We start from the raw sequence: 26,156 nt of genomic DNA, 5'->3' as shown, positions 1-26,156 counted from the left end.
GCTCACTGAACAGTCTAGGGGTTTGCCTTTGTATTATGTGTGCTGCTGAATAAACTTTGATAGGGCATAGATAGCTGTGGGATACTCCATGGACACTGAATTGTACAACCAGAGGACTTTTCGCCATGTCCCGCTTCTCAGACTAGTCCCTTTAGTAGGAGCCAAGGTGATGAGCAGCACTAAGACACTATAAGTAAAGCCCCAGGTCAGGCAAACATTAGCACAAAAAGATAACAGCAGCCACAGTCACCAGAAATCTACACTAAGGTCTGTAGTCACAATGCCCCTGGATAGTTGGATGCCTCCTTCCCATATCAGATAGACATTTCTCCAATGAACTCTCCAGGCCAGAACTCAGTGATATCTCTTGATTGACTCCTGAGATTTTCAGCAAACAGACCCTCCAGCCCTGCCACAGCTGGGACCTCGATAAGCATATGTAGAACTTCAGCTGGGCTGGAAGGGCAGCAGCCTTTCAGGATGGGAACTTCTCCCCTGAAGAAGACTAATGCCCCGTACACACGAGCGGACTTTTCAACATCCAAAGTCCGAAGGACCGAGTCCGTCAGACTATCCGATCGTGTGTGGGCTGCAACGGACTTTTGATTCGCCAAAGTCTGACGGACTTTAGAAATGAAGCATGCTTCAAATTTTCCCGACGGAACTCCGCCGGACCCGGTCCCCTTCGAAAACTCCGCTCGTGTGTATGCTACTCCGACGGACTAAAACCGACGCTAGGGCAGCTATTGGCTACTGGCTATGAACTTCCTTATTCGAGTCCAGTCGTACTTCATCACGTTCGAATCCGTCGGAGTTTAGTGTGATTGTGTGTGGCCAAGTCCGTTCGGCCGAAAAGTCTGTCAGAACTCCGTCGGAATTCCAGCAGAACTCCGACGGAACTCCTTTGGAAGTCTGTCGGACTTAAGTCCGCTCGTGTGTACGGGGCATTAGACTGCTGCAGACCCCAAACTATATATGTGATCTGCAGCCACCTATTGGGCACATCTCCCCAGGGATTGGCTGAGACCCCATAAATATTCAGACTGCTCATTTGACTCGTCCCAGTCCTATGTTCTGGAGCCTTCCAGAAAGCAGGAATAACTAATAAAACCTGTAGCCTATGAAACTCTGATCAATACTAACCAATCAGCAACTGCTCCACTGATTACAGAAAAGCCTAAAAGGACTAATTTATGTAAATTGTTGTACTTTAGTCTCCCACCCCCTCCCGTTTTTTTTTAAACCCCTACCTGCCTTGATGCGAATTGTAGCCATTTCAGATACATATCTGCCCAGTGTATCCAGCTTTGTCCCACCCAATCCTTTCACAATTCTGCCCTGTTTAGTTCCGGACCGCCATCTTATTTTGTGATGTCATATTGAGGCCCTTCCAGGTTGCATGATGATGCCCTGCTAGGCTCATCCCCTCCTCTTTTATCAATGCAGCATTATGACTATTCGCCTAAGTGAATGACATGCACTGCCCACCCTTTGCCTCCTGGGATATACACATCACATATCCCAGGAGTCAAAGAGAGAGCAGTGTATGTCATTCACCTAGGCGAATGATATGCAAGGGGGACAGTACTGAACTTCTTTCAGTAAAAAAAAAGGAAATAAATAAAACAAAAGTGCACTCCCTTTGTAAAGGAGGAGAGGAGGAGTGGAGAGGGGAAAAGATCGACTTTAAAGTAAAAAATGGTAAAAATATTATCATGGCAATACATTTTACAGGGATTTTAAGAAAGTTTAGTTCAGATTCCTACTTATAAATATTACAGCAAATGTTTCCTATGGAAAGTGGGGCAAGACTTTATTTTATGTGACCAGAGAACCTACTTTAATTCCAGCAACATCATTTCAAATTAATCTGTAGGAAACAAAGAATTTCATGTGTTCTTCACGCGCAATATGACTGGTATAGCAGTACAATATTTATTACTCTAATTGGTTAACAGCTGATTTCCTTACTGCACAATAATTGCTAATTGGCTGTTTGCTCAGTTTTCTGCTGCACAATAAATGATAATTGGTTGGCTTATAGATCAGAAATCCCAATTTTAGAAAATAACTCCCTTTTTCTTTCAAGCTTTACCAAGGATTTTGAGATGGCAATACTTTTAGTATCCTTTTATCTCTGAAGGACATCTGAGCAAACTTGTTTAGTACATTTTTGACACTGGGACCCCAGAGCTTATAGCATTCAGTGCAAGGATCCCAGAGCACCAAAACTAATATGTGAATACTGTAGATTCAATGTGTTTTGCTAACTAATAAATTATGCTCTAAATTTAAACACTCTCTAACAGTTAATCTCACCCTACATAAATACGTAAAGTTGAATTTCAGCCTTAGCTTTAGTCTTGCCCAGTTGTACAGGCTTATCTCCTGCACTGAAATTTCTTATCCAAATTTGACTACACACTGTGATGTTCTCATATTGTGCATAGAAAATCATATATGGTCATTTCTAGGGTCTGCAGGCAAATGCAAGAATGCCCACTCCTCTAGACAGACATTCATCCAAAGGCAATTTGAAATTTTCATTACTGCTCTCACTGCTTTTATTGGGGCTGATGACTGTTGAGAGGGGCACTTAAATAGGGTGCTGTGATGTTTTCAAGAAGCTATGTAAAGCAACCCGCTGGACCCTCCCACCGGCCATGACCTGCTTGCATTTGCTCAAAGAAACATAGAGACTCAAGGATGACATCAGCTGGTCTAAAATAAGGTATGCAATGAAAACAGAAAGGTTGGTCATTAGCATACTGTTTAGGGGGCACGGAGAAACCAGGGAAGGCAAAATGAAAACAGATTTAATTTATGCTTTAACATCAAGCCCAAATGTTAAAAGTAATCGCTAAACTCCTAACATCTAAAAATGAATCCCAACACGAACCTAATTCATAAACAAAGCGCTAACAAACAATCAGCCAAACATGTCCTTGTATTTGCCCTATTCATAGAAGCTACAATACTACAATATCTTTAAATAAAAAGTGATGGATGGATGGATGAATGAAAGGTCCACCTCTGCTATTCATAAATCATTTCTCATTCATAGAAGCTAGAAAGTAGAGCTTCTAAGAATGGAGGAGGGGAAAGGGCGAACATAGTTAGTACTCCTGATGAGTGCATTGGACAGGTTCTTCTGCTCTATTATCCTCCACTGCACCAGAAGGATATGGTGGTGGGGTGGGGGGATTAAAGGAAGGAGATTTAAACAACACCAGGATCTATAATCTATGTGCATTAGGCACACATCACAATGATAGTAGATAATGTCCCTTGTGTTGATTTTTTTATTTTTTTTACTAAATTTAGTCCGGTCACAGACAGTTTGAATCTTGGCCAGTATGGGTAGGCTGAGTGCATGGTGTGTCAATCAATCAACTTGGGTACAACTTGGGTACAACAAGCCTGCCAGATTTTACTTCTGATTATCACTAGCAGCTGCTTAGAAAGAAATGCGTCTTTCCTGTCTATGGCCTGCCTAAGGCTTTAACTCCCATTCTATATACTTGACTCGTCCTGTACCAGGGCCTATCACTGCAGTTAATTACTTCAAAAAAGACAGGTGTACTACAACACAGACATGTGGTGTATTGTGCCTTGTATTGCAATAGAATGCACACAACACTTTTTTTTTCATGCGTTCAGGTGCATTGCAGCCCATTTATTTTGACATGAACAATGCATGAAGAAAAATAAGGTTCCACATTGAAACCATATAGCAACCTCATTCCAGTGACAGAGCACACAGATCTGAAACTGTTGTTTGGTAAGGCCATCTAATAGTGAGTTGTGTGCTGTATTTCATATATTTTGTATAGACTGTTTTTCAGTAAATACACACAGAAAAATGTTTTATTCATTACTCTAACCTTCATTATATATTAACATGTATTTTCTCAAAAGAAAAACATTATCTATGCTAATTTGATTCTGGAGGGCAGAATACATTCTCAGAAAGAGACACAAGGTAAAGTATAAATTAGCATCATTTATGTGGATTTGCCTGACTTGTGAAAATTCACACTCAACTGTAAGCTTAGCAAATGTATCTGACAATATGATAACACTTCCATCAATTTATTATTCAAAGTAAAAATTCAAAGGAGCAAAGACACGAGAAATATAGTGGTGTTAGGCTTAATATACACGGGTCATTTTTACAACCTCTCCTGAAAGATGAACTTGACTGATAGTAACCCATGTTTAAAACGTCAGTTTTGCCGTGTTTACATGTTGCGTTTAGCGGCATTTTGCTGCGCTTTGCCTTGTTTGCGTTTATATGCCTATGGCGCTTGAAATGCCTCTAAACTCAGCATCTGAACTCATTTTTTTTGCTTTCCAAAAAAGGCCTCTAAACTCAACTGCCTAGAAACAACTATAAATGACCCTGTGTACATTTACTGATAAGATAACATAGAGGAGTGTTCAGGAGCAGTGGAAAAAAATGGCCAACTACTCCTAAACATCTGTTTAGCAGCAGCAGTGTACATGAGGCCTTACCAGCAGTAACTCTTCTAGCTCCAGCAAAACAAATCCTAAAGCTGCCTAAAAGAAGACAAAGAAAAAAAAAACAGGAACAATAGCATAGCTGTCCTCAGTGATCACAAACATTTCATGCTTTGTTTTCCCAATGAATAAAAGAAGAAACCTGATTGGTCACCATGGGCAACGCTACTGCTCCTATTTCCATTTTTTTCTTCAGTTATTTTTTTTTTTTATAAATCATTTTATTTTTACCATTTTATATTGTGGTTACATATGCCACTATTTTAAATAAGGGTTTGAATGGATTTTGGAAATAAGCGTTATGATCTGGAACCACGAAGCCATGTGCAAACTGATGTTAAAAAAGACATTAATCCAGAACACTGGGAAGGTACAAAACCACTACTTTAATACATTCCCAGTTATCAAAAGTTGGCTCCAGAATAGACACTCCTGAAATGTTTTATCTCTATTAATTTAAGACAAGAGAAGAGCAGAAGCTAGTAGTTGACATTTCTGCCTTGCAGCACTGGGGCCCATCGTTTGAATCTCAGCCTGCACACTGCCTTCATGAAGTTTGCATGTTCTTCCTGTGCTTGCGTGAGTTCCCCCCCCACACACATGCTGGTAGGTTAATTGGCTCCTGTCTAAATTGTCCATAGTATGTGTATGTATGCATGTGAGGTAGGGCCTTTAGATTGTAAGCTTCTTAAGGACAAGGACTGATGGGAATGTATGCCATGCAATGTAAATTGTTGGCACTATATAAATACCTATAATAAAAAATAATACAAGTCCATATAGCCTTTGTTGTTTCTGTGATCTATGCAGCGATGGTGCAAAACAAATTAATTCTCCTTAAGTTTAACTAAATGTAACTCTTTGAAGCTTAAAGGGTTTGTAAAGTCAGAAGGTTTTTTATCTTAACCACTTGCTTACTGGGCACCTAAACCCCCCTCCTGCCCAGACTAATTTTCAGCTTTTAACGCTGTCACTCTTTGAATGAAAATTGCGTGGTCATACAACACTATATCTAAATGACATTTTTATCGCTTTCTTTTGGTGGAATTTGATCACCTCTGAGTTTTTTATTTTTTGTTATAAGAAAAAATTACAGATTTTATAAAAAATATACAAAACCGTTTTATATTTTGTTAATACATTTTGCCAACAGGTAGTTTTTCTCCTTCATTGATGTACACTGATGGGCACTGATAGGCTGCACTGATGGGCATGATAGGCTGCACTGATGGGCACCAATAGGCCGCATTGATGGGCACTGATAAGGCAACACTGATGGGCAATGGTAAGGCGGCACTGATGAGCACTAATAGGCGGCACTGGTGGGCACTGATAGATGGCATTGGTTGGCACTGAGAGGTGGCACTGATGGGCGGCACTGAAGATCATTGATAGGTGGCACTAAAGGGCACTAATATGTGGCACTGATGGTCACTGATGGGTGCAGGGATGGGCACTGATTAGCACTAGTAGGTGACACAGATAGGCAGCATTGCTAGGTGGCACTGATGAGGCACTTATTGGCACTGATTGGCACCACTTTTGGGCACTGATAGGTGACACAGATTGCTGGCACTTAAGTAACTTGGGCACTGTGGGCACTGATTGGTGCGCACTGTGGGCACTGATTTGTGGCACTGATTTGTGGCACTGATTTGTGGCACTGGCAGGTGGAACTGGTGGGCACATAACAGGCTGTTCCTCTTTGGGACCGATGTCCCTGCAAACAGAAGCCATTGATCGGCTTTTTTTCTCCTCATGCTGTCAGTGTGAGAACAGCAAAAAAAAAGATTACCGATCCTCACATCATTTACATCATGTGATCAGCTGTCATTGGCTGACAGCTGATCACGTGGTAAAGGGCCAGGATCGGATCTGTGATCACCCGAGTCTCCTTGACTTACCTGAGCTCCATCTATTTCCAGCGATGTCCACAAGTGTCTCTGCTGTCCAAGACTCTCCCTCCTGGTTGGCTGAGACACAGCAGTGGCACCATTGGCTCCCACTGCTGTCAATCAAAGTCAATCAGCCAATCAGGAGAGAGAGAGGGGAGGGGCCGGGACACAATTTACAAAGGGGGCTGTGACTCAGCTCAGGTGCTCCCATAGCAATCTGCTTGCTGTGGGGCACTCGACAGGAGGAAGGGGCCAGATCACAGAAGAGGGACCCAAGAAGAGGAGGATCTGAGTGTCTCTGTGCAAATCCACTACACAGAGCACGTAAGTATAACATGTTTGTTATTTATATAGAAAAAAAACTGAGACTTTAGTATTACTTTAACTCTAGGTTTACTTTCACTTTAAAAAGTTGGTTCCAAACAAAGCCGGCTCAAATGAACTATTTCCTTTACTAATTAATGTGGCCGCTTTGTAAACTGTCATCTACATAGGCTGTGTTCCAGCCCCGGTATGGAGACTTCTCATCTGCTGCTGGAAAAAAATCGAGTAGGGCTGAGTGACGGATCATCAATCCACAAGAAGTCTTGTATTTTTATCCGTGAATCCAAGACTTCTACTGATTTGAGGTAAGAAGGTGGGCAGATGATGTCACGATCTATCATACAATTTATGCAGTGCTGACAGCAGACATAGCAAATAGTAAAGAAAATAGTTCATTTGGGCCAGCTTGGCCCAAACAAACTATTTGAAGTAAAAGCAAACCTGGAGTTAGGCTTTAAATGTCTAGCATATCCAGATTGGTGTTCTGCCAGCTTGTGGCTATTAAAATGTTGTGCAAATTTGTTTTTTTTGTTTTTTTGTAGAAAAATGCAAAGCAAATTGTCCTACTCTGCAGCAACGAGGGGCTCTTGGCTTCAGGAGTTACAGCAACATTTGGCAGTCACATTTTAATCTCTTGTTTGTGTAACCATATTCCAGCAGAACAGCACTGCTCAAGGTTCTCTTTGGGTGCAGGATAACTCAGGGCCTCGTCCCATCACCCTTATTCTTCAGTGGCAACACAAATGAAGCTGCACGGTACTCTGTGCTAGTCATTGATCGATAAACTTTATTGCTCAAACTGATATATACTGCATACCACACCTGGCACACCGATTCTGACAATTTTTTCTGTATTGCAGAGCTTAAATTTAAAGACAGAAAATATGAAAGAAGTGGTGGCGTTTAGTACATAGGCTACAATACTACAAGTGATGTTCATGAAATTACAGAGCTTAGGTTCTTCCCCAACCCTTAGTCATATCAATAATATTTTGTATTTCAATAGTATTTTTGAAATGACAAAGCTCAAGATATTTGTCATATGTTGCTCCTGTGATTTACTATGGAATATGAAATTTGCAGTGTGTGCATAGAGCATAGGGACTACAATTATTTTGCACTGCTCATTCCAAACAAATGGAAGTGAAGGAGAGGTTCAAGAAATAATAGAGGATGTTACAGGAAGGCAAAAAAAAATCATTTAATGAAAAATAGGTTACAGGGCCACTAAATATTTTTGGACAATTGGGATATTGTTTACTGCCACTTTATCTGCATTAAAGTGTGCAGGGATGTTAAGGACTTTGCTCTGCTGTCTGATATATGTTCATAGATCACAAGACTGTATGAAGGGAACTGCAAATCGTTTTTAAAGCATAACAGTTCATGTATATGAATTTGAGCTGTGTATTTACCTGTGCGTTTACCTGTGCGCCTGGAATTCAGCTATAAAGTGTAACTGTAAAATTTATCAAATACAACTTTAAACTCTCAAGTGGTTTTACTACAGTGAGCAGCAGGAGTATAACAGAATTCCTTGAAACCCCTTAAAACCCTCCAAACAAAAAAACCCATGTTATTCCTGGGCCTCCTCTGCTAATTCCAAGACCACTTCTACTATCACTTAGGTAGTTGGTCAATATTGATACCCTGTATTCTGGGTGAAGAAGCTGGATGAGGATTTACGTAAAGAGTAACTACACTTTTATTGAGAAAAAATCCTTCTTGGGTGTTCTGTCAACACTGCAAAGATTTGAATAAACGTTGTTGCAGATTCCTATCCTTTTCTGTCCTGAAAAAATAACTGTTTGTTTCACCATGACTTTTCCAGACAGATTCCTGAATGACAAGGTCAGGTTAATTATAACCAACATGTGAAATCTCAGCATTCTGATGAGGAAAGCTGTGGTAGCAACATCCCTTTAGAAATAGATATCCCTTGGGGAGTATCTCATGAAAAATGAAATTCCTATTGCAGGGGATGCCTAAAATCTGACTTGCATCTTAGTACAGATGAGAAAATCAGTAGACCAATCACAAAAGCAATACAATTACATTTCTGAGGGTGTACAGACTGTATCCAGGCTGCCATGTTACATTTTTCTTTTAGAAAATGACATCAGTTGCAGTAACGTTTTATTTTTAATACCATAAGATGACAAAATGACATGTGCACTATATTATTTGTTTTTAATGAAAGTGGAGTTCTCCTTTAAAAATTTGCATGATACAAATTAAGTGGACTTTACGTTTCACTGACTCCAATTGTTTGAACAAAAGAAAATAGTTCCTGGAGGAGTATATTTAATTGAACACAGTATACAAATTGAGAGGAGTCAGGTCAGCAGTAACATATATTTTCTAGAAGAACTCATGGTGTGTTTGATCTCATTAAATTGCAGACTGGCCTCTGTTTCGAGTTTTAAATCTTTCCAATCTGCAAGTAATAGAGCGAATCCCTGATCACACCATCTGAAGACGTTTTAGACAGTTGAATAATTTGAAAGGACACTTTCTGAATTACAGGACAGCATTTTCACTAGAGAGGAAAAATTGTAAAAGGTCAAAGAGCATTCTGCAGTCATTCTACAAGGTGGAATTAGAAAAAAAACTGTCATCTGTGTTCAGAGAAGAGAAAGGTCTACTTCTTAACATGTGAAATGACCAAGCAAGTATCTACTAAAATTGAAACAAAGCAAGATATAATTATCATGTGCAGTTCATCGGCCTTTTGTGTACAAATGAATGCGCAGTAGGACACAAATACCTCTGCCTAGTTAAAAATGCCACAATATATATATATTTTTTTTAATTAAAATACTATTAATAATGTTATGCAATATATTGCTTACATGCCAACAGTCTTTTTAGGGTAAACACATGGGTTTATTTACTAAAACTGGAGGGTGCAAAATCTGATGCAGCTGTCCATGGTAGCCAATCAATCAGCTTCTAACTTCAGTTAGTTCAATAAGGCTTTGACAAAAAAAAGACCTGGAAGCTAATGGGTTTCTATGGAGAGCTGCACCAGATTTTGCACTCTCCAGTTTTAGTAAATCAACTCCATAGAGTTTTGGAAACTAAAGGCCAGATTTTAGGTCTGAGTTGACTGACCATTGAAAAGAGAAAAGGTAAATTGTAGTAGAACTGGCTCCCATATTATAAGGAAATATACTGTTTATGAAAATCATTTAAAATGTATTTAAACAGAAAAACAATTACCGTATTTATCGAGTTATAACACGCACCGGTGTATAACACGCACCCCAAGTTTAGGAGGGCATTTTAAGGAAAAAAGTTTTAGGAAGGAAGTTTAAGAAAAAAAAAACTTACATTTAAATGCCCGTCAATGCAGCCTTATCGGTGTGCATCTGCAGCCTTGTCCATCATTGCAGAATGATCAGTGTCATTTGCATCTTGCCCAGCGCTGTTTGCAGCTTTGCAGTGTCATTTGCAGCTTGGCCAGTGCCGTTTGCAGCCTTGCCCATGTTTAAATTTCCCGCCACTGAGACAGATCGAGCGAGCGCCGCCGAAAAAGACCGAGTGCCGCCGAAAAAGACCGAGCCGACTTGCTCGGCTCCGCTCGTAGTCCCGCCTCCCTGCTGTTTCCCTAGTGAGTGCTGCCGAAAAAGACCGAGCCGTCTGTACTGTGTATTCGGCTGGGCTCCGCTCGCAGTCCCACCCAGTATGGGCGGGACTGCAAGCCGAGCCGAGCCGAGTACACAGTACAGTCGGCTCGGTCTTTTTCGGCAGTGCTCGCTCCAGAAACAGCAGGAAGGCGGGACTACAAGCGGAGCCGAGCAATCGGCTCTTTCTTTTTCGGCCGCGCTCTGTATTTTTCGGCGGCGCTCTGTATTTTTCAACGGCGCTCAGTATTTTAGACTCGCAGACAGTGGGGATCGGCGTATAACACGCACCCACGACTTTCCCCTGATTTTAAGGGGGAAAAAGTGTGTGTTATACCCCGATAAATACGGTATTAAAAAAGCAAAAAAAATAAAAAATCTTAATTATATATTTCAGCTTAATAGTCCCTAAATGTGGTGGCTGCATTAGTTCCCTTTTTTGGGCCCAGTAACACGCTTCCTGTCCTGGGGTAGCACACTAAGGCAGGGAGTGTTTTAAGACTACGGAACACCTCTCCCTCTACTCTTTTCTATAAGATAGAGAGACATAGAGAGAGGTATTTTGAAGTCCAGAGAGGTAGCGTGTACAGGAAGTTTGACCAGCTTACATGATTACTGCAGGATTAACAGGTCACTTTTTTGAACTTATCAAACAGATGTAACAAAAGACTTTTAATGGTACACTTTGTGGGCTCAAAGGGGAAAAAATAAGAGCAGTTCATTGTGTGGGCGGCACAGTGGCTTGCGGGTGGCACAGTGGTGTAGTGGTTAGCACTCTCACGTAGCAGTAAGAAGGGTCGCTGATTCAAATTGCAACCATGACACTACCTGCCTGGAGTTTGCATGTTCTCCCTGCGCCTGCATGGGTTTCCTCCAGGTACCCCAGTTTCCTCCCACAATCCAAAGACATGCAGGTAGGTTAATTGGCTTCTGTCCAAAATTGGCCCTAGTATATGAATGGGGTTCTTGGATTGTGGGCTCCTTGAGGGTAGTGACTGATGTGAGTGTGCAATGTATAGGGATAGGGACAATTGTAGACACTCACTCAGGTTGAACTGGATGGACTGGTGTCTTTATTCAACCTTACTAACTATGAAACTATTGCTAGAGTTTACATACACTTTAAGCAATTTCAGTAGGAATACAAAGGATTTTTACTTTAATGTATACACAAAAACCCTCTTCAGAACCTTTGTGGGCCCACCACTTTGATGATCATCCTCACTGACCAATAGCAAGATGTTTGAGTAGCCTAGTGTTTTGAGCAAACATTGGTGTTTACATAATTGAGCAAACAGCCTTGTGTAATTATTAGGGCATCCGGGAAGGAATATAAACCTACTTATCTAAGTGCTTGCTTTTCAACCCCATTTTTTCCAGACACATGTAACATGTAACATGTAATTGAAACCACAACTTCCACAATTTTTCAAGACTAAACTCCTAATGGGTAAAAGAACTGGGTTAGTCTCAAAATAATCAGGATGGTTGAGAGGTTGTAGTGAAATAAGATGGACATAAATACTATGATAGCAGTTCGTACATGAAATTCTTGACAGTAATTTTCCACCCGCAGAGCATTGCGAAAATAATGATACACTAATGTCTTGGCATTCATGAATTATTCTTCTTTTTACACAACCCCAAAAACCAGAACCACTGGTAAAGAAAATCTGCAGATGCACTAATTAGATCATGCATCAAGGAAAGTGCAAATATAAGTGTATCTTTCTGTGTCCCTTTACATACATTGACAGTATCTTTGCTATTATAATTTGAATAGATATGCCCTATTTTCATAGTTAGCCCTAATGGGTTTTACAGTTCATTTGTTAAATGTAGATCTGCACCTTCAATGTCCTCATGTGTTAGATAATAGACATTCACAGCAGCTCCTGCTTTCCCTTGGCTCATCACCCCTTGTGCACATGCAAATGCTCTTACCAGATACTGTTCTACAAATAGCTGCATGGAGCTCATGCTATGTACAGTGGCTTCCTACTTTGTACATAATGGCTGCATGTGGTAAAAATAAGGTTAAAAGGCTAGCTTCAGGGAGCTTCTATAACGAGTAAAAAAAAAAAAAAAGATAAATTTAATGTCAAAAGCAGGTTCACAATAAAAAATAAATAAATAAATAAAGTAACCAGATTTCTTTTCAAGTATATTTACTAATCATAAAATGGGGAATGCAGTATAATTTTTTTTTAACCAATTGAAAGATTGCAATTTGCAGATTAGGTCATCTATAAAAGAAAAATACTCTCACAGAGTACTAAGTATTTCTTATATCTAATATTATACTTTTACATTGCATTTAATTATACTCGTGCAGATTTTTTTATTGGCTAAACGAGACGTATTAAAAGAGAGCCAATTTGACCGGATATGGTTATGACTTTTAAAATCAGGATAAAATAATATGAAATTCTACTTAATATAACTGGCTCCTGTGTAGGATTACAGACAGTTTTTACTAAAGATGTTTTAAAGTTCAACTCTAGCCTATTTTTTTGTTTTGGGGGGTGGAAGGGTTATTATTGCTGTCTGGGACTCCATTGAAGAGTTCTTATGTGTGTCTCAGTGACACCAGGCAAAAAATAACGGGAACTAAGTGTCACTTACTGTCCCTCTGGCTCTCTGCATTTCCTGAATGAAAATACCAAAAAAATTTAGAAATGGGAGCCCCATACTAGTTTGTACAGTCCAATAAAGGTGTAATTCTGCAACTGTTCCATCATTTTCCAGTGACTCAACATTCCCCTTCATCAGGGCTAATATCAAGACAATAAGGAAAGGGGAAATCATTGAAAAAATGCTTGAGTAAATAAAAAAAAAGTGTAATTATGAACTATTAAAGTATAAATTACACTTTATGTACAATCCAGACCATACAGCGCAGAATGGTATTATTACATCAATCTCAATAGAACAGATTACAAATTGCTGGAAATATTGTAGGTTATGGAATATGTATGACCAAAAGGGGATACTTAGAATAGAATGTGACATGAATAGATTTCTTACTGTCTTGATTTTAGACCTAACAATGAGGGAGTGCTGAGCCCCTGAAAACACTGTACATTTGCTTTTGTTGCAGAATAAAATTTTGTGTGGACTATACAAACTAGTATGGTGCTCCCAACTCTTCAATTTTTAATAATCGTTTCCGATGGTCCAGCAGAATACCACATTTGTTGGATTGTAGCCTCCAGTACCGCACACTACATATAATGTTACAACAAGGTTCAGCTCTTCTATTCCATAAAAAGACTGAATGGAGATACAGACAGAAATAAAAATAGAGGTTCTATCCCTCTTCCAATACGATTTAAAGCTTAAAGGAAAGTGTTGGCTGGAGTTGGCTTTACAAGATTAGCACCAGAGTGTCCGTTTTTTTACTCGTATTGCCACATAGAAACCAATAATTTTAAAACATGCAGCAAAAAGTAGTTTCCACAAAGAAAGAAGCTGAATCTCATTAACTGCTGTGGGCAACACCAAACCACAAATTACAGCAAATTACAGATATTTTTAAACAAGGGGCCCATGTGAGTAAATCATCTTAGGGAACACTATGATATTTGTTCAGCTCACTGCTTAATATAGCTCGTCCAGTGTCTAGATGTAGTGAGACCACTGTGAGCAGCTGTACACTACACCATCTTTGTTTCAATCCTTTTTATACTTTCTAAAAAATTTTATGACATAAATAACAAAATAATACACTAGGCAATAAGAACATATCTTTATTCTGTTGCTTTATTGTAGAGGACAAAAAGCATACATACATGAATGCACCTTCTGTACAGGTGCATCTCTTACTCAATTCATTCTTTGGTTGGTGTGTACTCATAGCAACCCCAGCCATTTAGAGCAGTACTAATCCAGCCAAAGGAATAGATGGTAGTAAGTAGATAATGTGTTTTAATGCTTCCCATTCATTACTATTGCCCCATCATTCCTCAATAGCTAATAGAAGGGGTGGGCTAACAGGTGAACTTTTTATCTTGCTCTGACTTTAGTTGATATTCATATTTCAATATGATCTTATTCTAACTTCCTTGAAATATTGTGGACACAGTAGCAATGTCAAGAGAAGATTTTTCACACACAACACTTAGATGAGCCTGATCAGGTTAATGTCTATTGTGACAATGGATGTCTAAGTGAATACATTTCACCCATTTCTGACAAATGTAACAGTGAAATAGTGTGTGTTGTAACTTCCCCTTTAAACAACCAATCATTAATTACAACCACTACCATCAATTACCATATGTCCAAAAAATGTCCAATTGTCCATATTGAAAGAAGGAGTCATTGGAGTTTAAGGACCCACCAGTGATCCAGTGAAACAGGATTAGGTGCCGGCTCTGGTCTACTAAAAATACTAAACTACCAAATCAAGTTTAGAGAAATAAAAAATACACATTACCTGAATCTAATTACAGAGCACAAATGAAAAAATTACTTCTTTGAGAAATATGTTCATAAACTGGACTACTACATTTGGAATGTACATCTTGTATTCCAAATGTATATAATACAGTATGAACAAGCAAAAAAATAATTTTCTAAAAATAAAAAAAATAGCTTGACCAACAATTTAAAGCCATGTAAATTACAAAAATTATTAAAAGGGACATAATATTACTTCCTCTGAGGACTTATAAGCCCTTGTACACACGGTCGGACATTCCGACAACCAAATCCTCGGATTTTGTCCGATGGATTTTGTCCGAAACTGTTGCATACACACAGTCGGACAAAGTTGTCAGAAAATCCGATCGTACTTAAAGTGATGACGTTATTTCATTAGGACGGGACTACGTTCAGGCTAGTAGCCAATAGCTTTGGTTTAGGAATTTGATCTGAGCATGCGTGGCACTTTGTCTGATCGGAATTCTCTACACATGATCGGACCAAGTCCGATCGGATCATGTTGTCGAAAAATTTTATAGACAAGTTGGAAAACTTGGTCCGTCAGATACTCCGACGGAAACAGTCCGATGGAGCCCACACACAGTCGAATTATCCGACAACACGGTCCGATCGGACACGTTCCGTCAGAATGTCTGACTGTGTGTACAAGGGCTTATACACCTATCACAAAACAAGCATAACAAATTAAAAAGGATCAAATTAAAGTGGGAGGAGTGTTGTGGAACCATTATGCTACCCAGAAGTAATGTAGTACTCTATGCAGTTCTATGGAAGACAGTGGATTATGAGTACATGTAAGCTGATTAAAAACTGATAATTAAAACTGGTGATTGTGAGTTTTTAATTGTTGTTTTTTTTTAATAAAGCATGTTTTATGATATGGATATGTCTTCTTGAATTAATTTTAATAAATAGTGAGATGAAAAGTTCTGTGAAGGTGACTAATTATTAAAGTGGTTATAAAGGCTGAAGGTTTTTTACGTTCATACAATATACGCTTGAAGGTAAAAAAAACTTCAGTGCCCAGCTCCCCCCTCAACCCCCCTAATACTTACCTAAACCCTATCTCGATCCAGCGATGTGCACAAGACCCAAGGCTCTCCTGGGTATCACCTTCTTGACTGGCTGAGATGCAGCAGCAGGAGACATTGGCTCTCACTGCTGTCAATCACAGCCAGTAAGGCAGGAGCGCAGGGGGGTGGGGATGAGCTGCGCTCTCTTTGTCTTATGGACAGCTTGGGAGCGAACAAGCATGAGTGCACCCACAGCAAGTGTCTTGCTATGGGGGAACTCAGCAGGGGGAAGAGGCCCAGAGCACCGGTGGGGGACCATGAAGAGCAGGATAATGGCTGTTCTGTGCAAAGCCGCTGCACAGGGCAAGTAAGTATAACATGTTTGTTATTTTTTTTAATAAAAAAATTCCTTTACAATCACTTTAAGGGGGTCTTGGATAGAGGCACCATGGAGCATTTTTAAAATTAGCAAAAAGTGGTGTAAATAGTATTTGGTAAGTGGCCATTCCCAGAAGACAACACCATTGGAGGTTCAATTTTAGGATGCATTAATGTTTGTATACACAAAAGATTGCACCTTTCATATGGCTATGTATATTTTTTTTATTTATTAGATGTGTTTGGATACTTCAAAGCACAAATGTAGACTTTTTGTGCAGGAAAATCTACTGGCTGTAAGCTAATGGGTTTTGATGCATTGATTTATTGTTTGGATACTTTGTTAGGTTCCATGCACAGTAGATTTTTTTTAAGCTCATAGAAGCTATTATAAGCATTGTTTTTCTTCTCCTAGAAGATACTAGTGTTATCCTATGTATCCATGCACGCTATTTTATGCTAGAAGCATTTTTCAAGCGGAGCAAAATAAAATGTCGAGTTTTTTCCTGGCAAAAAAAAAATGCTAAACACTCCTAAACACTTCTAAACGCTACAGGCATACCCCACTTTTAAGTACACAATGGGGTTTATTTACTAAAGCTGGAAAGTGCAAAGTCAGGCTCCCTTCTGCGTAGAAACCAATGAGTTTCCAGGTTTTATTACCAAAGCTTAATTGAACAAGCCACGGTTAGAAGCTCATTGGTTTCTATGCAGAAGTGAGCCTGATTTTGCACTTTCCAGCTTTAGTAAATAAACCCCATTGTGTACTAAAAAGTGGGGTATGGCTGTACTCCAACACTCCTAACAGCTTTTTTTGAGTGATAGGTTTTTTTACTTTATGTACTGTAAAAAATTCTAATAAAATGCTGATGCTGATAAATGCTCACAAAGCACTACTACAAGTCGGTACAAAACGCTATTATCAGCATTTTTCATCCAGTGTTTTTTTCTAGCTATATTTGATATGTTGGCTCGCAGGATTATTATTGTTTATATTGTTATCGGTATATAAGTGTGATGAATGCGGCACATATTATACAAAGTTGCTTAAACACTAATAAGGAGACTGGTATTGGGGGCAGAATTTTATTTCATGTATGTATTTATTGCACTAGGGGATTGTACAAGAGCAGTGAATAAATATTTAAAAAACAGAATAATACACAAGTTCTACTAAGGCACACATGTGCATGTTAAAGATCAGATACAAAACAAAGGGCTCCTTAGTATCAAACATCAAATATTGCCTTTGCTATGTAGATTACAGCTGAATGTTTGCATGCTCATCTCTCTTCTGGCAGAGTAGGTACTGTTATCTTACGTCTTTATCTTATTAAGATCTTCTGTCAAGGTGTGTTCATGCTCATTGTATCTGTGTGATAGATTTAGCCTTCAAACTGTACACTACTACTGTGCAATGTGACACCTGCTACAATGTCCACGATCACTACAGCATCTTCACTTGTCACAATACAGTGCAGACAGTAAAGTGATAGCTTCTTTTGGTGTTGAAGAAAACATCAGTTGTATTACATTATATAGATTATAAACAGAAAAGGATTGTTCTTCTTAAAATGATTTTCTGTACAAATTACATGGTCTGGGTAGTTCTATAATTATTTTGTAACCATGATATTCAGAAAATGCTTTTGGTTCTATACTAGAATTCTAAATTCTCTTCACATTACAACTAACTGTAGTAAGAGATGAGGAGATGATTGTACAATCCAAGAATCAGTCAATCCAGTCAAGGAGCCAAGTTACATGTGATTCCATTGACAATTAAACAGCTGTAAAATGCTAAATGCCAGCTGTGATTTTAAGATACCTTTCTTCTAGCTGGCAAAATCCCTTATTCAACATCTATTCTCCTGTAAATGATCAGATTTTTAAGACAATCACTAATATATCAAATGTTGACATTTATAAACTTAATAACTTGTATAAATGTGTATATATAGCATACATGTATGTATGTATTTTTACACCCTCTTGTAACCTAGGGCCAATGGAACTGGTCAGAAACAACAAAAGACAGAACACATAAAAAAAAAAAATTTAAATGTATTTTTCCATTACTAGGAGTTTCTGTACCTCTATTGCCAAAACTCCAACATTAGATCTCCTCTTGAAGCATGTTCACCACCAATGTTCAAACACTTAAATTTTTTAAGCCTGTGATACTTTTTGAGATTACTTTACTAAAGGAGTAGAATGTTCATATAACCAAGTGAAGACTTTTTCTGTTTAGATTCCCCTGTACATGATTGGGTATGGAAAGTGAACAAAGTTTTGTTGTAAGTGAACTTTCTATTCTATAATCTATCGATCACTTACCATACACACAAACCCGCACTGACCTTGTTCACATAATACTGCAATAGGTTTATAGGTCAGGCTGCAGTGAACTCAGAGAAATGGTTCTTGAACCATGGAATACATTGGTCTGTATTGCTACAGGTTCAGATTAAAGTAGACCTGTCCTGGGAGAAATAAAGAGCCTGTCATTACTGATCTCTCATTCTGAAAATGCTAATTACTTGCCTGTCAGGCTGATCCAATGGATTCAATACTTTCTGAGTCACTGAACCGAAATAATAATGCAGATCAGGTATTCTGACGTAATTTGCTGCAGGCTCATTTCAAGTCATTTGAAAAAGTAATTGATTTACCAAAGAAGTAGGAACTATAAATTTTGTAATGCAAATAGTCCCTGAGCTTAGTGAATAAGATAAAGCTATGATTATTTTTTTTATTATATAATCATGTGCTAGCAAAAATTTAGGTTTATTCTTTGCAGATGATTAGATACTCAAAGTGGGCAATGCTTTATCTTATTCACAGACCCGAGAGAACAGTTACTTTGTTAAGAGAACAGTCCTTTTTACATTAGAAAATCAACTTTGTTGACTCAAAACATATTGAATCCAGAGATAGCCAGGCAGATAGCATTTTCAGTCAGAAATGGCAGCCTATATTTTTTTTTTTTCCAGTAGAGGTTTCCATTAAACACAAAGTACTGATTTACAGGTGATCAACAGTAGTGGTGTGCAGCAATAGGAATCTGTCAGTGTCACAGACATAGGTTTATGATTGTTTTCCATAATTTATATGTGAAAGAGCAGCTAAACATTGTCAGATGTGGTGGTCTGTACAACATCTTCATCAATTATTTTGCTAATTATTTCAAAAACATTTTAACAGCAGTAAAACTCCCATTTTCTCTGCAAGAATTTATACAATCCATTTATTTCACAACAGATCATAAAAATCTACAATAATAAAAATAAATACCCAAGCATGCCAAATGCCAGATCACTAAGGGAGCCTTATTTATTATTATTACAACTGAAAAAAGAACAGCTTTTATTAACCTATGTCATTCAAGCAGAATTACATAGTTGCAGAATAAGAGGAAGAATCAGATTGGTTGTTAGAACCTGCATAGACAATTCATCTCTGAGACAATGATAAAAGAGACCCAATATTCTGAAACCATAACATAGTTTGCTATACTGGTTTTGGAAAAACTATAGAACTTCAGTGATCCCAGTCTCTAGCTTCAGCCTTTCTATGATAAATTAAGTATCTGATAAATGAGCCTTAGTCTAATTTACAGAGCAGAACCATTAAAGCATAAGAATGATTTTTCTCAGTGCCCAATATAAGCAAAGTTTCACATTTACATTGCAACAGTTCTATCAAACTGTTTTATATTCAGCTCATAAAGACCTATGGATGAAAATAGTAATTTTCACATACATTTGTATCTGCTACAATCTCAAAGCTCTTATTAGTCATCCAATCAACTAGAAAAATATATTTTTGATTGACAGTCGGCTGCAATGCCACATTACGATAAGAGTGGTGGATGTAATGGTCATAAATCTTCAAATGACTAAATTATATTCCACTTAAAAATTGCCAGTTCAGATTTTTGAATATCAAGACAATAACTAACCAACATAAAACGGAAACCTGATAGGAATCTTACAGCCTTAGTTGTAGTATACAACATGGAAACCTGGGCAATCTTCCAATCTAATGCAATTAAAATATTCTAATTGGCCTTATTCATCGTGTTTAATATTGCCATTGAAAAGTGTAACCTTAGTATCATAAAACAAGTAATTATACTGTATGCTATACAGATAACATATGGCACATAATGACCTATATACTATTTTCTTGCTATATTATTAGTGGTCTTCTAATACAATGTATCATAATCAGATAAAGGGACAGCATGGTTTTAAAATCCTCCCCCAAAAAATCATCACAAAGCTACTTATCTCATTTCATCCTACCCATATACCTTTGGCCTGACTTATATTATTTACAAAGACAATTGTCAAGCAAGAAAAAAAAAACAGATGATAATTGATAATATATTGAATTACAATAACTACATAGATAAAAATTAAAGCAAATGGTTATTAAAATATAAAAGTAAAATATAGAATGGGCCAGGTTAGAATGAAAGCACTTTTTCTCATCCGTAAATCATAATATAATTTGCTTTGAAAAGTCTGTATTCCGTTTTTTTAATGCAACTTCAAAGCATTTTAACCTATATTGACTCAACATTTCCAGTTTTACGGAGTGCTATGTAAGTGCTTTGTGTGGCTATTACAATCTGTTCAAACAGTAGAATAAAAATTCTGTAATAAAACTCCTGTACAGCACTGGCTCCATGCAGCAGCTGTCGAGTATCTGGAGCAGATAGCTCTGCAAATCTTGTACTCCCAAGAGATTGTGGGACAATTAAATTCACATTTCTGCCAAATCAAAATGGGACAGATGAACAAGCCAAAGGAGAAATTTTAATATGGGCTTTATAAAGCCCGACCCTGATAATATGCTGAAATGAAAAAAGCATAGCCCTTTCATTTGGTTTAAGAAAACCAAACCTTTAGCATAACACGGAGAGTCATCATCAGTAATGAAGGAGTTAATTGGTGTGTGCACAAGCTGTTGTCTTCTTGTTCACGTATATCCTTTTTATTCATCCTAGTATTTACTGCATAAAAAGGCTTAATTCCACTTTGTTTTATATCTTTCTTTCTTTCACTGTATAGCTATATTGCATTGTGTGTAATTAAAGCTCCCTAAAACCATTATTCAGAATAGCAAAAGCACAAAGATAAAAAAAAAAAAAAAACGCCTCCCAGCTAAGGGTAAATGAGAGTGAAAGAAAACTATTGTGTTCCTTTTCATTTCATCTCAAAATCCCTACTCAGAGCTTCCCAGAACAGAATAGATGAGGCTGCATTAAGAGCATTCCTGATATAATGGACATTCTGAACAATAATACAATCTACAAGTCACCATGTATAACTTCTAATTCCTTATTTTCCGGTTTTAACTATGGCTTGCTGATACATACTATACTGTACTATAATAAACATCCATTATCTTCCATAATACACACCAGTCTACTAACACATGATAATTGCTGCACTGTGAAACATTGATATACATGAATCATGTATACTTAAAATACATTATCACTTATGCATACAATTAACACTGATATATATATATATATATATATATATATATTGAATTCTAAGTTATGCTGCAATTGGATCTGGTATGATTTTGCATTCTCCTCACTCTGTAATACTCTCAGCTATCAGCTTGATCCTCATTTATTAGAGAAAATGGAGGTATACTTATACACACAAAAGATACTCAGGGATAATTGTTCTAAAAGAACTTTAGCTGTTCTATCTAATACTCAATTTAAGTTATGAATAGCAATTACCTGTCCGGGAAGACATGTATTCCTTAGTAAGGAGGGTGGCTTTTCTGTAATAAAACATAAGTAATATTTTTTTATTTATTTTTTAATTATTCAGATTAAAGGTTTTCATGCAAACAAACAACTGAAAACATAATATGATAATAAAATAAATACAGTGTTTTATTAAGTATTATTACCCTAGTATAAACCCATTCAAAAAGCTTTCATTCCAGAATGTATACATATCACACCAGTATTAAAAGAGTTACCATTCCTTTTGTCTAATTAGTTTGAAAAATATAACTCTGAGATCTAAACACATTCAAATGATATACAAATGCTGTCATGGATCAAGTGGTCAGACACACGAGCCTTTCTAAAACATAAGTTTGCGGCAGTCTTTTTATTATATTCTCACAATGATTTATTAAAATCCACATAGTGAATACTGCAGAGATATCTACTTGCAAAGATCTTCCTGTTCTCTATGTATGTTTTCATAATGCAGATGCACTAAATGCAGAAGATAATGTAGCAAACATATCCAGAACGCAAGCATATTTTATGCAGCAATGTATATTGCACTGTATATTTCCCCCAACAGCATAAAGTATAGCAAATATAAATTCTAAGGACAGTCCCAAAATATATGAGATCCTATCTATCTACAGAGTTAGCTTGCCTTCCTCCCGATATGTAAATATCATTAAAGGTAATGACAGCCTAAACTGATTTTCATCAGTAAAAGAGAATTACAGAGGTTCTGTGGTTTTTACCTGGCAAATCTTCCCCGTCTGACAGCTTGTGCAGCGGCCAAGCGTATGATGTCTGTTGAAATACACGGATCTCTCCTTTGTACTGTAGCTTAGCTCTTAAGAAAAAAAAAAAATACAGGGGGAGATTTTGTCTGTCAATCTCCTCCCACTTTTCAGTAAACGGATCTCCTTATAAGCACTGCCCATAGAGAAAGCAGAGGGAAGAGAAGGAGGAAAAAAAAAATCTGCTGCAGATACTATTAAATTTTAATGGCAAAATATATCCAAGTCACCTTCGCAAGGGCCTGATCTATAAAATCGTTTGTACTTAGCGTGGCCATTTTAGCCAAGGAGCTGGAGGCAGTGGTGCTTCGGTGGCGTGTGCCCAAAGACAGTGTGCTGTTTTCGCTCAGAATGTGTACAGGTCATTGCATGACAATCCAAAGTAATTAGTGTCTACGCGAATAAAGGGGCACCACTGAAAAGCTTCGAATAATCAACCCATCTGTACTTTGTTGAATGGGCTGTGTCGAAAACCAGCTGCTTGCTTATTCAACAAAGAATGCATGTCTATTATTCACCTTCTGCTGGAGCCTAGAGTTAAGTACCATCTGTGCTGCCATAGCAACATGGCGTTTACATCGAGGGGATAGTAGGGATGATTTTTTTTTTTTAAAGGGAAGAGAAAGTACAAAGCAGGAACCCTGTTTCATTCTTTTTTTTTTTTTTTTTTCACTGTCTTCTCCAAAGCCATCTGTCTTGACGTCACCTTAACAACTATATCAGTTACATTATGGTCTCAGCCACCATTGTTAGCCTTGCAGATAAAGTCACATCACGTTTAACCCATGCATGCCCTGTGTAGTTAAAACCTCTGAGTCTGGTACCTGTCTCCCCATGTAATGAGCCTGTTATGTATGGCAGAATAGCTGGGGAATCGACGCACGACTTTTATTTCTTTTTAATATGTAATTATGTACATTTTTAATTTGCTGCTATTACTGCAAATAGGAGCTCAGGTTAGAACAACATCCATTCTAATAATTACGCTTAATTCATTTAACATTTTAAAATACACAAAGCAGTTCACGGTTGTGGAGATAAGGCTTCATCACAAAAATACAGAGAGATTTAAAACAGGGTAATATAGAGCTGGTTTATTTAAAACAATGAGTATCTGGACCACAGCAACCAATCAGGTTCAACTTTTTTCCAAAAATGAAAGTTGTGTTTGGTTGCTATGGGCAACGTTATCACTTTTCTTCTCATTTTCTTTTTCCCAGTTTTAATAAATTGCCTTGTGTTCCTTTATTTTTAATGCATTCAGGACATATAGTTGTGACGTTATAATATAAAAGGATATACTTTAAATACACTTTTAGGGTTATACTTAGGTGGAAGGAGATAAGGTTTGGGTTAAGACAGCTGTATGGTTGGTGAAGGTTGTCCTTTAAGGCATGCTCCCATCTTCTGCAGCTCACCTGGTGAAAAACATACCTTTGTCTTCGAACCAGCGGTCTTTGCTATGCTAAAGATACACAGCACAGCTGAACTTTAAAAGTTGATTTGCAGCTAGATTATGGGCAAAGGGCTAATTTAAGGGGGTGCTTTAGATGTTAAGGTTAAGGGGAGGGAAACCTTGCTAGAGTTATAATATTGGGTGGATATGGATATAAGCAGAGGGGTCCACGGGTGATAAGAGAAAAATGTAGACATGTACATGTGTGTGTTTGTAACATAGGAAGAGTGTTGCATGATCCTTTGATGTTTAGTGCTATATGTATAATTCCTCTATAAAACAACCAATAATATGTAAAGGAGCAAAGTTTACTCACCGATGTCCGTGTGACTCGTTCTTCATTTTTATGAGTTTTCATTCTGCTTCTGTGCTGCCTGGGTCCCTTCTCCTGTGGCAAATTTTTGAAAATGTTTAACACTACTCTGTCATACTGCACGTGTGAGATGAAGTGCATGACACCATGTGCTTCATTTTGTGCATGCACCTTATGACATTAGAAGCATCTGTTGGAATAATAAAAAAGAACCCTTTCCTGGAATATCATGAAATCACAGAGTCATTTTTTAAATTTTTTTTTTTTTTACCATAAGTGTAATTTTGTAGGGTGCATGCATAAAATGAGGCACATGATGGCATTCACTTCATCTGCGGGAGTTTGCAAGATATCGAAGGTTAGGTAACAGATTTCACTGAAGGCAATGGTGACATTATATTAGTAAAAAGTCAATCTCGCACTGCCAACTCATAGAACTAAAATCCAAAAACAATGTAACCGATATACTTCAACAATAATATGTTGGTTAATCCTGATGGTGATATTGGAGTTTATTTACTAAAGCCGGAGAATGCAAAATCAGGCTCGCTTCTGCATAAATTCCAGGTTTTATTGCCAAATCCTAATTGAACAAGCTGAGGTTTAAAGCTGGTTTCTATGCAGAAGTGAGCCTGATTTTGCACTCTTGCACTTGTCTTCCCAAGCAGCATCTGTGCCAATGGGAATATGGCACCCCTGTCTACAGGGAAACCAGGAGGTAAAAACCACAAAAAAACACAAAAAAAATTGTGTAACATACGGAAAACAAATAAGAAGGTGTTAGGCACATAGCGAGGCATGCTAATGTAATTTTAGTGAAAAAAGGGAAAGGTCCACTTGTATAATAAGTATAAAAGCTGACTGTACAAGCTTCTTAGATGTAGTGCATTCTATACTTTAAAATTAGGGATGATCCTGATGTTCGAGTCGAATGTAAGTTCGACTCGAACATCGGGTGTTCGCCCGTTCACCGAATCCCAAACATTATCGGGCATTCGCTGCAAATTCAAGGGCCACAGAACACCCCATAATGCACTGTGAGATTGTAGTGGAGTGGATCATCAGATATCAATGCACTGCGATCTCGCAGTGCATTGATGTCTGGTGATTGGCCAAAGCATTCAGGGTGCCAATCATGGCTCAAGGGGCTAAGTCCATGCCCCACACTATATAAGACTGCTTACACAGTGGCCATATATAGTGTTATGCTTATGAATGAGAGAACATTAGCTAGAGGCAGGTTAGTTAGTGGCGTGCAGGAAGTTTAATATATAAATATATAATATTAATATATATATATATATACAGTGTAGTCAGTGAAGTATAGACTATATATATATATATAGATACAGTGTATATATACTTTGCATTCAGTGTAGACTATATAAACAGTGTATATATATATATATACAGTGCAGGCAGTCTAATATATATATATATATATATATATATATATATATATATATATATATATATATTGGGGTAGTGAGGTACCCCACCAGTGTTTGGACAGGGGATTCTCAACCAGGCAGGTTGAGGGGCTCCAGTTTATTTGATTATTTGGGAGGAAACTGGCTTTTCAGTTTCCTCATTGTTTACTAAAATCCGTTTTGGGATCTG

At 37.8% G+C, this 26,156-nt stretch overlaps 1 long non-coding RNA gene across 1 annotated transcript in view; it reads right to left on the bottom strand.

Annotated features, from left to right (window-relative positions):
• LOC143940224 (uncharacterized) overlaps positions 1-23,263 on the bottom strand; it is a 69,541-nt gene extending 46,278 nt beyond the window's left edge. The window contains exons 1-2 of the long non-coding RNA XR_013263833.1: positions 22,726-23,263; positions 21,971-22,014 (exon numbers count right to left, since the gene is read on the bottom strand). This is a non-coding gene — a long non-coding RNA (uncharacterized LOC143940224). The remainder of the gene's footprint in view (positions 1-21,970; positions 22,015-22,725) is intronic.
• Between the last annotated feature and the right edge of the window lie 2,893 nt (positions 23,264-26,156).

This window comes from Lithobates pipiens, unplaced genomic scaffold (assembly GCF_037356315.1).
Source record: "Lithobates pipiens isolate NorthernLeopardFrog02 unplaced genomic scaffold, aLitPip1_a1.2 Scaffold_3, whole genome shotgun sequence".
Classification (NCBI taxonomy): Eukaryota; Metazoa; Chordata; class Amphibia; order Anura; family Ranidae; genus Lithobates; species Lithobates pipiens.
Note: the sequence above shows the minus strand (reverse complement) of the source record. Positions and strands in the feature narration are given on the sequence as shown.